Here is a 13861-nt window from a genome sequence, read left to right on the forward strand (position 1 = left end):
ATGATCTCAACTATATGCTGTGTTTCACTCTTGAAAGAAATGTTAATACCACAGAACAACTATGTAGTGTGTATGCAGGTGACTTACCACATTCCATTCTGCATTGTAATTTAAACAGAAATTTTAAAAATATATAAAGATGCTAAGTTGAAATACCCATAATCAATTAAGGATATATAAATACAAGACAATTTCCCTTAAGCGATATTTGGAAGCTATTTTAAAAATTACATGTGTTTAAAATATGGCCATATCAAATGTAATTGAGAGGGAAAAAGGTAGACAGTTTTAGGTCATTTGTAAATATTTAATAATATTTCAACAGGTAAAAATGCAAAAAAGCAATTCTGTGAGAGAAAAAACAAGAGCAAAGATTTAAAGTTTATAGAATTTAAATACAATTGATGAACTCTATCTACCCTCGAAAAAGAGAGGGCTGATTTCCGTCACTGCCGCTGTGAGATAATATTGTGCAGCAAATTAAAAAACGATGTATTTGTCAGAGCATTTTTATTAAAGAAATTTATTATGGCTTTAGATACCAAGAACTACTAGGGGGGAAAAAAAACATTAAAAGTAGAGAGCACTAACTTTTTGTTAACCAAGAAATAAAATATACGAAAATTTGAAATCTAAAGAAGATTTTAAAAAAACAAAACTGGCGCAAAGTTCCACTAGGTTTAATCCAAAAGAATTACTTGATGATTTGACAATCATCTCAGTGACTGAATTCTAAATCTGCAGGCTATTATGTATAACCTAGATGGTAATTCAGAAGCAAGTTTAAAGGGTGTGAAATACTTGAAGCGAAGTGGATATTTGAACAAGCTGGTTAAACAAGGCTATTGATGCAATCACTTTAGTGCAAGCCTTGGGTGCTGCTGGTAAATTCAGCAGTCAAATTGAATGTCAGGAGTATGAGGTACAATTTAGAAGTCTGGTTTACAGAAATTAAAAGATAGGTGTGCAGCTCAACTCTTTCTCTCACCAGTATCCCAAACGGAGGAGCTGTAAGATGCTCTAAAGGGCATGAAAAATGATCGTGCGACCCAAGCTTTGTCTGTTTCCGAATCTTTATTTCCATGTGGCATTCATTTATCACTTCTTTTTATGTGTACTTAATATTCTGACAAATTACCTGATAAACTTGGATGCTAGCAACCAGCAATGAGGCAGAATGAAGTACCAATATTGTTCAGTGATGTGGTTCCAGTAACATGAGACTTGAGTTTTTAGTTTTTTAATTTCTCCTTTAGCAGATCCTTTGTATGAAAAGATCTGTTACTATTATTTTATTTTGGAAAGTTACCCCATATATTTACTATACAATTATTTAAACCTTGATGATAATCAATGGCCAAGTGAGATAAAAAAGCAAGTATCTCTTTTATTATTTTTAGTAATTGTTTCTGTATGCTCTATCGCCATTTATTTGTCGCGGCTGGACTTGGTCTATAAATAGCTCTGGGAAATGATGGACAGTTTTCAAGGCTTGTTGGCATGGAATCAATATGTAGCGAAAGGAACCATATGAATCAATTACATTGTCCCCCGCAGGGTTACCATGGAAGCTCCAGATCCTCATACCACCTTACTTCTCCTGCCTGGGTAGGATTCTCCACGTATCTTTAATTAGAATGGATGCAATTTATTTAGTAATAGAAAGCTTACTTGAGCGAGTTCTGTGAAGGCGTCAGACAGAATTCAACCAGCCATGCATATTCAGAGAAGACTAATGTGAAAATGCAAATGTTTCTCCTAATTTAATTCCTTATTTGAAAAAAAAAAAAAGAAGAAGAAGGCCTCCAATCTTGGAAGTAAGCTTCCTTTGATTGTAAAGAAATTATGTTTGATATGTCATCTTTACACAGACACAAAACAAGCAGTAGTTTTTAAAATAACCTTTTCTGCTGTGGATATAACAATCTGCTACATGCATTTATTCAGTTACTCTTAGCATTAATGTTGCCTACGACAACTTCATGTTGGGCACAATCCAAGGGCCAGACGGGAATAATTACTGTGTCCCCACTATGTGCCTCGCCCTGTGGGGGAGATAAAGACACACACCTTGTTCACAAGACATGAACAAATGAATAGGGGAGACAGGTACACATGAGAAAAACAAACATGATCACAAGTAAAAGTGAAGACAATCTAACCAGACAGGCAAAGAAGCAAATCTAACACAGGAAGCCTCACAGTGCAGGGCTACAGGAAATGCTTTAACTAAGGAGAGGAAGAGCCAGAAACTTGGCAATATATGGGGGCTTGGGGCTATCTAGGACACTTCTCAGAGGAGGTCGTGTGCTTGAGATGGGTTTTGAAAGACAGGCAGTAATTGGCTAGCTCAATGAGATAGAGAAAGTACAAATGGCCAGAGGAAAAGGATGTGGAAAGACACGGATTACTGAAGGAACGGGCTGCGTTTGAGAAACTGCAAATAGGCTGTCAGGGCTGGAGAAATGCTTCATAGGGTCTAGCATTCAAAGTTAAACACGATCATGAAAGAACTTGTGTACTGTCCTGACTGTCAATTTTATGGTGAATGCAGCGATTAAGAAACATTTCTATTTTAAGAAAAGTAACATGGAAAAGAGTATACTTGATTAAGCAAAATTGTGGAAGTGGCAAATTTTTGGTATTGTCATTATTTTAAACTTTTTAATTTAAAAAATTTTATCTGTGACAATGGTTTAGAAAGAAGGAATAAATAATACATAAAAAAATTTCCCTAGGGCTTAAGATATTCCTAAATAGAATCTAGAAGCCAAAGGATAAACTGATTTCCAGATTAGACACCCTGGCTAATGTGTTTGTTTATTTGTTTGTTTGTTTGTTTTTAAAATCTCTGCTCCCTCAGGGGAGACTATGAGTTGGCAGGTACCTTTTTTGACATGGGACTTTTTCACTCCTCTACACTCTATTGAAAAAACTAAAATAATAATCATAATTAATTAATACACTTTCAATAAAATGTACAACACCAGAGAATAAAATGTATATTCTCTGTGTTATCTTTGCCACCACAGTGTGAGGTTATTGTTAGCCCCTCAGTTTACAGATGAAGAATCTGAAGCTCAGAAAATAGTCGTAAACGGCCCAAGATCAATGGGCCACCCTAGCTGAGAGGAGGTGACCTTGGTGTTGGAACCCAGGCTACTTTTACTTCCAAGCCCTTATTCTTTTTCCACTGTGGAGGGACTGGGCTTCCACAGACATTCCCGGATGTAGCAGAGCCTTTGTGTTGCACCCAGTTAGGCTACATGACTCAGGGTTGCACAGAATGTAAAAGAAAATAGTAAACATTAAAAGCTACATTCTGTGGTCTTTATGACTAACGTATCTCCAGAAACTTCTGCTTTTGAATACGCGAGTAACCAATTTGCAAGCTGTTGGGAAATTAAAATCTGCATGAAGTTTACACACATTCCTTAAATCAACACACTAAGTGCTTTCCCCCCCTTTACCTCTCAATTCTGTACCACTTCTGCTGTGAGTGTGCGATGTTTAAGGTTACTTTAAAAATATAAAATAAGCTGTATTTCTTCTCTCCTTAGGTCACTGCACAATCCTGGGATAAACATGGTTTGGGCAAGTAGTTTTATTTTATTTACAAAAGGAAAACAAAATTCAACTTGATGGTCTAAATACCTCCAAGAAATGCATTCCAGGACAGGGTTTAGTAGACGTGAATGGTGAGCAAACTGGGGCTCTCCGCCCAAAACCCTCACCAGCCAGCACTCTTTTCCCAGGACACCAAAGCCAGTATATGTGGAGGGTATCACATGTCTCCCTAATGTCAGCCTGGTTCACGGGCAATGTCAAATGGGCATAATCTGATCCCTCATTTTATTTTATTTATTTATTTTTTTAGGCGAGGCAACCCTTGGTTGACCTCACAGATTGCAAGAACCTTGTCAGTTTATAATCCCTTATTTTTTTTATTTTTTTACAACTACAGCATCTGATCTTCCTAGGTGGTCTTCCATCCAAGTACTAAAAAGGCCTGACCCTGCTTAGCTTCCGAGACCAGATGGGATCAGGCTTGTTCAGGGTGGCATGGCCATAGACCCTCATTTTATATAATACACATTTACTATCCTCATGTCGATAATGAAAAGGCCACCCACTGGTGAAAATAAACTGCCTTCATTTTTAAAAACAATCTATTGAGGTGTCATGTACATACCACACGATTCACTCACTCATTGTTGCTATCGTTCTTTTTTTTTTTTTTAATTTGTAATAAAGCTTGTCTATCACAGTTGGTCACACTGGTCTGCATTTGTCAGCACCCGCTAGGTATTCTTAATATCTGTGTAGCTATCTTTTCTCAAGCATTACTTACATAATCCTCAAAATTACCCTCTAAGTGTTCCATTTGTTTAGTATTGGTTTTATTCTAAAAATGAGAAACCAAACCTTCCTAACTATTATGTGGCCTGTTCAGCTACACTGGGCCAGAGCTTGGCCATGGACCTCAGTGTTCTACCCTTGTGGTCCTTCATCTTCCTCTTATGCCACACTAACACCAAGATAACATGACAATGTGTAATGGGGCAGGGTGGGAGTGGGGGAGTAGTTTTCCAAAGGAAAACCCAGCTTCTATTACAAAATAAAAGAAAGTAGATGCTGTGAAAAGCTAAACACCAGATGTCCATCATATGAACCTCCTTAGTTTTCCCCAGATCAGTTAAATTGTCCTATCCATTAAATGGGCTATTCTTTCTATCTTCACTTTCTAAAGTTTCACCAAAAAATTTTTATATCACATCTTAGTTCTTTAAGGATATTCCCGTAGACTTATTTGCCACTAGAAAACGTGCTCTCTGATATAATCTACTCAATGAATCATTTTATCCAACCCGTAAAGACCAATTAATGGAGAAATTATATTTAAATTATATTTTTTGCCCAAGAATCTTCACTTACATCAAATTCTGTCAGAATAACCATACAAAATAGGTTTTCAGAAATTAAGTTTTATTTTTACCCAGGAACCTGCCAATCTGGGAATAACATTTGTCTTGCAAAGTCAATTAATACTATTGTATTCACCCCTTAAAAGTTTGGGATATTCAGTATTTTGAGAACTGAATACAGCCTCTGCCTGATAACTGTTTCTTTTAGTAGCCTTTTTTTTTTTTGCTCATTCCTTGCAATTCTTGATCAAAGGTTGACATTTCATAAATTTATTTGATACCATTCAACATTTTCTTTGACTTAAGTTCTCAATGCTGAGAGTTAAATCTATTACAAACAAAACAAAACAAAACAGTGTCTTTCCCCGCTTCTACTTGCAGCTGTTAGCTGAGTTGTCCCAAACAGAGTAGAACCCATGGTTACATTTTAAAAACCTACCTGCTGTGATCTTTAATGCGTAAAACAGAAGTGAATGTTAATGGAGGCTGTTTCTTAGAGAAAAACAATATATATTGCTACTGAACTAGAAGACTTGAATGAGAACTCTCTATCCAATTTGATTCATTGAGCATATATTACCTTTGAAGAAAAAGAATTGTAGGGTAGATTAAGGAACGCATAGGTAGCAACCTATTCTTGTGATAGGTGATATAAGATTCTATTTATAATTTGGGTATCTCGTAAATATAAAGACCTCTTCTGAAATAGACTAAAGTACAATGCTACGGTCTTTCTGAATTCTTCTATGTTGATGCTGGCTGTCACATTCAAATAATTCTCATTACTGAGACATGACCATTAATAAAACATTTTTTGAAGCACTAAATTTAGTTCCTAGCCCATTTGAATTCATAAAACATGAAAAATTGGCAGCAGTTGGGGGATAGTTGTGTTTATTTAAATTATGCCTTTTTTTTTTCAGTTTTAAGAGCTACTCATAACTATTTTTCCATTTCTAGAGCTCAAACTTCCTAATTATTAACTTTTAAGAGCTATTCTGACCTTCGTATTATCTCAAGGGTTAGTCTAGATGAATGCTGTTATAAGAGTTGGCATTTTAAATTATGAATTTGGATATTAGAGATCAATATTTAAATTTATGTAATATAATCAGCCTCCTGAAATCATAGTGCTTTCAATCATGTTTCTTTCTATTACAGTCCATAAACCTGGGGCCAATTTCTCATATCCTACATATAACAGCTCACCTTTTGTGAGAATTTACTGTCTGCCAAGAACAAAGATAATACCTTATTCAGATTATTTAATTATCTTTATGAGGGAGGTACTATTATTATCCCTATTTTTTTCTTTTTTTTATTGAGGGTGATTAGATAAAGAGAAATTAGGTACCATGCCCAAGGTTATGCAGAGAGTACGTGTTGAAGTCAAGACCAGTAAGCTGAGTAATTCCAGAGTCTTCCAGATACAATTCTTATTTTCCAGTCTTTCCCCAGAGGTATCCCTTCTGCTAGATAGAATCATCATTGACTAGTGCCCCACGTGCCAGACTCTTCTCCCCGGGAGCCATCACCGTTTTTGATCTTTCCAAAATGTTTTCTCCTTTTTCTCCTCTCATTCATTCAAATCCCATAAATGCCTCTAAACTCAGCACAAGTTGGACCATTTCCCTCCTGTATGTAAAGTCCTTTAAAGACACCCATTTCCAAAAGGACAAAATCCATACATCTGAGCCTGGCGTGGAAGATCCTTCATGATTTGGTTCCTTCCAAACTAATTAGATCTCTGGCTGAACTTCCCTGTTTGGCCTCTGTCACCCTCCCCACCAGTACACATGCACCCATGTTACACTCTAACCACTCTTGTGAACTTGATCCCTGTCCCGTTTCACTACTCAAGGGTATCACTTTACAATTCTCCCCTTTCTCTCCTGTATCAGCAGGGATTTTTTCTTTATCTTAAACTAGAAAAGATTTTCTTAACCTCGCTTCGCTCCCTTATTTTGTTCCTCCTTACAAAGAGTTGCTAAAGTACATAGTCTCCAGTTTTTCTTCCCCACGTCTCTCTTGAAGAATTTGTAATCAGGCAGATCTTTCCACAATGATCCCGTCAAGGTCACCAGTGGCCTTTGCTTTGCTAAAACCAATGACCTCCTCCTGTCTGCTTCTTAGTCATGCATGTCATACCTCCCTCTTGGGCCTTTGCAAATGCTGTCTCTTCTACCTGGCAAACTTTTTCCCCTAGATATACCAAATGCTTCACTCCTATCCCCTTTCAGAGCTCGATTCTTATATCATCTCCTTTCCCGAGGCTTCCCTATCTATTAAAACCAGAAAATCTCCCTGTGCTCAACATACTCTGACCTCTTTCTTGCTTCATTTCTCTCATTAGCTCTCAGATCATAGGTTGTATATTTTGCTCCATGTTTTTATTTTTTATTTTTTCAATTAAAGCTGACATTTACTATTTTCTTATAATAAAATAGTTTTAGGTGTACAGCACAGTGGTTAGACATTTATATACTTTACAAAGTGATCCCTCCAATTAGTCTAGTATCCGCCTGGCACTACACGTAGTTATTACAATATTATTGACTATATTTCCAATGCTGTACTTCATATCCCATGACTATTTTGTATCTACCGATTTGTGCTTCTTAAGCCCTTCACCTTTTTCACCCAGTTCCCCAATTCTCCTCCTATCTGGCACTCATCAGTTTGTTCTATGTATTTACTGCGTGTTTTTATATTTTGCTTTATAAAGGACTTCTTATTTTACCTGAGTACGAATGTGCTTATTTTCCTTTGGGTATCTTTCTCTAAGAAAATATATAAGGTCTACACGAGCAAGAATTTCAGTCTGTGTTTTGTATCCACACACCTCCAGCATCAAAAACGAAAACAAACAAATAGCCCTCAGCACAATGGACCTTCAATAAACAGCCATTGAATAGTGAATCACACTCAGCGCTTTCCCACATGTGCTACGTGGTTTAATTTCTTTTTGTTATTTTTCTTGCTGCTTCCTGCTTCCTGCATACCTTTCACTACTTGTCTGCTCAAGAACGCCTGGTCATCTTTTAAGGCTCTGCTTAGAGCTGCCGTGTTCATTTTTCACATTAGGAATAGCTTGGGTTAAGGTCTCAGCTCTTACCTCTAAGGATCATCATGAGAATTAGATGAGCTAGCAAGTGAGGGGCCTAAGTGCTTATCTCAGTGCTTAATACATCAGAAAATGTCAGCAAATTATTACTATTATGCCATTCCTTATTCCTCTATTCTCAAATTCTGGTAGAATTAACCATTCTACCTTTATCGCATTTATGCCATGTCCTTACTAGACCTCTGGATCTCCTGGAGAGCAAGAAGTATGTCCTGTTCATCTTTATATCTTCAGAACAAAACTAAAGGCCTGACATATTAAAAGCATAAATGTTACTACTGATAGTCATTATTTATTGAGTTTAATTTTTTACTAGATACTGTGTTTAGAAGTCTACAAACATGTCATTTAATTCTCTTAACATCCCCATTAAATAATACTTGAAAAAATTTACTGTTTAGGAGACTCAATCAGATTACCTTATTTCATCAAAATCATACGATTAGAAATTTATAAAACTAAAACTAGAATTGAGTTCCACCTAACTCTCAATTTTTGCTCTGTAACACTTTACTACAACCAGAAAGGGTGGGTGAGTGACTGAGTGGTCAGACAAATAGACGCATGGATGGATGGATAGATGGATGGATGGATGGTGGGTGAAGACAGTTCTTGGTCATTTAACCCTTACTCTCTTTTCTCATTTTCTCATCTTTATAATCTAGACTCCAGATGGGCTATGCTATAATGTTTTAGCAATTGACTGTATAGATACTATACTTAATATGTCATATTTTTTCTTTTCAACTTAAAAACTTTTTAGTAAAGATCTTATTAAATTAATATTATATGGGCTCCTTTCTGCTCTACTAAAGACTGTTCTCTGTTTAGGGAAGGTATAGGCAGTATAGTACCATAAGTACTATAAACACAGGCTCTAGAATCAGACTACCTGAGCCTGTTTAGCCACATCACTGACTGCCTGTGTAACCTTAGGCAAAATACTTAACCTCTCTGAGCCTTAGTTACCACAACTGCAGAGTGAAAATATTATTTGAATAATAATCAAATTTAGTATAAATGGTTGAAATAATGCATTTAAATTGTTTAGGACAGGACCTGACAGTATATGTCTAACATATTTAAGTTATTTTTCCTTTGGGTATGCTTCTCTTATGCACATGTATTAAACATGTTTTACTTAATCACAGATGATCTTAGATATCAGCAGTAGAATAAACTTAAACCACAAATCTGAGCATTATTCCTATGTATAGTTTAGTCAATAACATTGTCATCACAACTAACCCTATCTTTTTAATGAAACTTCTTAAATTCTAATCACTCCAATAAGACTCTCTTATAAGTTGTTTCCATTCCTTACACCAGACTCTGCAGGTCTCACTACCCCAATCAAAATGCAGACTCTCACATCCAGGCAGTGATGAAGCCTGGATTCAAACCTATATACTTCTGAATCCAAATCTGGCCTCCCTTTCACAATCCTAGGCTGACCAGTTTGAAATAACATTTTTATCTCAGCCTAGCAGGTGTTGACAGTTAAAAATACGTGTGCTTTATTTTAGGATTTCTGCCAGTTACAAACAATAGCTTCATGCCTGCTCATATAGCTGCATGCCTGCTTGCATTTTGCTACCTCGAATGAAATGCAGCAGATGTGGAAAGATGTCAGGTTGTGAACGCTCCCAGTGGATTCTGTGTTTACAACTAGTAACAGCCTTGACTTTGCATATGTAGACTTAAAAATTTCCTGACAGGGAAAATGTAGCCATGTGTCTTTTTTTAATGCGAATTTCTACACAGATGCATTTCCACTACCGCAAACTCCCCATAGAGCGATGGATTTCCATCACTTTTCTGGTTTTTGATGCAGCTGCTCTGGTTGGGAGAAATGCTTATCAAAACCTTTTTGGAATGGTGAATATTCTTCAATTTGTAAAATGCTTCTGAATATAAAATGTCTGACTTTGACAGGAATGACTATTCTGGCTCAGTCTTGCTTTCGATCACCACCATCAAGTCCAATTTTGTGGGGGTCTCTGCATTTTGTGTTTGGCTAAGGCCCTGATAAAGAGAATGAAACAGAGACAGGCAAATACACAAACAAAGTAAGCAAAATAGAACAAGACAGGACAGGATAGAGTAGGTCCACAAAGTACAAGAAGGACAAAACAAGACAAGAAGCCAGGTGACAAGTTTACATTCTGAGTCCAATTTGGGGGAATTCGGCCAAAGGTAAATAAGACCCCACCGTTTTTTGTTTCTTAGTCTGAAGTATGATTTAGATACGGTAACCTGGATCTCTGTCTGTCTGTCTCTCTCTCATTCTTGTTTTAATGAGTAAAGACCAGGCCTTAAGGCATAGAGAGATATTGGAGGCTGATGGACATTTTCCTCAAGATGAGGACAGAAGCTGCCTTTCTCAACTGCAGGGCTCTCTTGTGTAGCACGCCGATCATTGCTTCTTGAGCGTGCCAGCCCAAGCATACGCCATAGTCTGATCCTTAGCACTCTGACTATTCTACCCTGGCTGTGGCCCAGTAAGCACCAAAGCAAGACTCCTGAGCTCTCAAACTTCAGGAATCGCCTTCTTGTTTTCCCTCTGTCTTAGCTATTTCTTCTTCAGACAAGACGACAGGGGAGATTTCCATATGAGGAAGGCATAATTGCATTGCTGGAGTAGCTGAAAATTTGAAAGAATTCATAGTAACTGCATTGCAATGTAGCATCACAGGCAGTTTGGGGGCTGGAGTGCTTTATAATGATTTTAAAAAAAGACAGCTCCTTATCTTCTAAACCAATCATATACAGATGGTCCCAGCTTATGATGGTTTGACTTACAGCTTTTCCACTGTATGATGGTTTGAGAGTGATACTCATTCAGGAGAAACCATACTTTGAATTTTGATCTTTTCCTGGGCTAATGACGTGCTGTATGAGACTCTCTGGTGATGCTGGGTTGAGGCAGTGAGCCGCAGCTCCCGTGATCATGAGGAGAAACAGCCGATACCCTACAGAGTATTCATTATGTTAGATGATTTTTCCCAGCTATAGGCGAATGAAAGTGTTCTGAGCACTTTTAAGGTAGGTTAGTCTAAGCTATGAGGTTTAGTAGGTTAGGTATATTAAATGCATTTCGACTCACAATACTTTCAAATTACTATGGGCTCCTCTGGACGTCACTCCATTGTAAATTGAGCAACAGCTATAAGAGTTACTTCTTTGTTATTCCTAGGATAAGTGCATAAAATCTAACATTTGTGATTTCAGTTATTTCAGAATGTGAGTATTCGTGAGTTTGGTAGATTGCTCTGAGCTACTTAAAACTCAGATATGAATGTTTCCTAATGGACAAAAATACATCATCCAGATCTCAGGCTTCACATTATTGCTAATCTGAATAATTTCTATTCTGAAGCTATTTTAGGTAAATGCTTTCTGCCACAGTTAATAGCGACAACAGAAACAGAATAAACAGCTATTGGATGAGAAAACAAAATAGAATAAAAAGCAAATCTCAGATGGTTTCAAATCAATCACACCTAAATATAATGAGAAAAAAAAAATACAATTGTTTCAAGTATGGAAATAGATGAGTTCCTAAAATATAATCTCAAAAAATAAAAATAGTATTCAACTACATATTTGAACTTTAGAAATAACCATGGTAGTTTTTGGCCCCAACACATTAACATCTCTCTGTTGTCCATCATGAAATCCAAACCCTTCAGAGAAAACACCTCTTTTTTGGTGTACCTGCCTCTCCAGCTTTACCTTCCATCCTGACACTCCTGCCAAACTGAATGCAGGCCATAGTCCCCCACCTTCTTGCCTTTCTCTCCTATTACATCCACTTGCAAAGTCTTTTCCTAACTTTGTATATTTGCAAAGGCCCCTCCACCCTTCAAAGTCCAACTTATGTACTTTTCTTCCAAGATAAATACCTCTGACTTATAGTATTCTTCATACTATGAAATCATACCACTTTTTATTAATTCATTTCTCATTGTTATTATCTCATGTTATCTTTTATTTCAGTTAATTTGGTTTGTATCCTCACAATCGCTTGCTTACATGGTTCTTGAGATTCTTTTGAGCTTTCTGTAATATCTATCTTTCCCAAATACAAATGTATTTACTTGTCATTCATGTATTAATTCATTAATATACATGTTATGTTGTAAAAATTCACTTTGTACTGAGGTGCTATCTTAAGATCTTTCCTGTGCCTGCTTCTGCAGTGCATATACTAAGACCTTTCCATCTACAACCTGTAACTTACATGTTCTTTCATCCAACACATATTATTGATGTCTCCTTTTGAGTACTCTGCCCCAATATATTTTTTTTTCAGCACGATGTCTACACACCACTATTGTAGCTCTTAAAATATTACATAATAGTGATCTACCTTCCATCGATTCCTAATATACCCTTCTTGGCAGAAAAGATGCTATTCAGTTTTAAACTCTCAGCACCTAGAACTTAATAGGCTGTCAATCAATGTCTCTTCAATAGCATTAATGACAATAGCCAAGTGTCCATCAGTGCATGACTGGACAAAGAAAATGTGGTACATACATAAAATGGAATATTACTTGGCCATATAAGAAGAATGAAATCTTACCATTTGCAACAACATAGATGAATTCTAGAAAGAATTATTATGCTAAGTGAACTAAGTCAGACAGAAAAAGACAAATACCATATGATTTCATGTATATGTGGAATCTAAACAGCAAAATAAATGAACAAACAAAATAGCAACATACTCATAGATACAGAGAACAAACTGATGGTTGCCAGATGGAAAGGGCTTTGGGGGGACTGAGTGAAAAAGATGATGGGATTAAGAAGTACCAACAGGCAGTTGTAAAATAGTCATAGGGATGTGAAGTGTGCAGCATAGGGAATATAGTATTGTAACAATTATGTATGGTGTCAGGTGGGTACTAGACTTATCAGAGAGTTCACTTTGTCAGTTATATAAATGTCTAATCACTATGCTGTATACCTGAAACTAATATTGAATGTCAAATATAATTGCAAAATTACAAAAAAAATTAAATGTCTTCGATAAACAGTTGTGGTTGGATGCATTGATAGGTGAAAGAATGAATGAGTGAATTTAGGATTTTTTTTTAATGAAACGTGGTTGCTGTGCATATAATGTATTTGCAGGCAAAAAGTTCAGTTGAGGATATAATACTTACAGTGTTACTTAATTAAGTGTTAACAATGAGAATTGCAAAAGATGGATTCTTACAATGTGGAAATCTAATGAGGCTCACATTTTCTTGGCCTAAAGGTGAGTAACTCCTGACATATGAGCTAAGTCCCACTTCCTTCTCCCAGCCCCCATGACCAAAACACATTTCATCAGGAATCTAGTCTCCAGACTCAAAATGGTAGCCAACAGGAGTGTTCTTTCTGAGCCCCAAGTATTTACTTTCAGATTTTAGAAATTCCAGCACTTTAAGGGCTCTATGGCTAGATTCTTATAGAGTCCTGGAGATAATTCCTAAGTATTCTCAAATCCCAAAGACAACATTTGAGTCCTCAGTCCTCAGCTGAAGGAAGGGGCTACCTCAAGCTTTGGTCTCGCTATGTGCTCCCGCTGTTCACACTGATAGTGATGATAGTCAAAACCATCATCTTTGAATTTTAAAGACCAGAAAGTGCATATTAAAAAAACAGTAATGATTTTTATAGCACAGCTTGCAACCAAGTATTTGAAAAGTTCAATTTTCTCATTTCCAGGAGAGCTATATAACTTGTAAGCGTACTGTAGATTTTTATTTTACAGATGAAAAATATAGGCACCAGGTGATTTCCCTAATGCTGGTACAGT

General features: G+C 36.6%; 1 protein-coding gene and 1 pseudogene across 3 annotated transcripts in view; one reads left to right on the forward strand and one right to left on the reverse strand.

The window, feature by feature from the left end:
* KCNIP4 (potassium voltage-gated channel interacting protein 4) overlaps positions 1-13861 on the forward strand; it is a 914902-nt gene that overhangs the window by 435876 nt on the left and 465165 nt on the right. The gene's annotated exons all lie outside the window — the stretch shown is intronic.
* On the reverse strand, positions 3956-4074 carry LOC120582991 (uncharacterized; annotated as a pseudogene).

Source organism: Pteropus medius, unplaced genomic scaffold (genome assembly GCF_902729225.1).
Source record: "Pteropus medius unplaced genomic scaffold, Ma_sr-lr_union100, whole genome shotgun sequence".
Classification (NCBI taxonomy): domain Eukaryota; kingdom Metazoa; phylum Chordata; class Mammalia; order Chiroptera; family Pteropodidae; genus Pteropus; species Pteropus medius.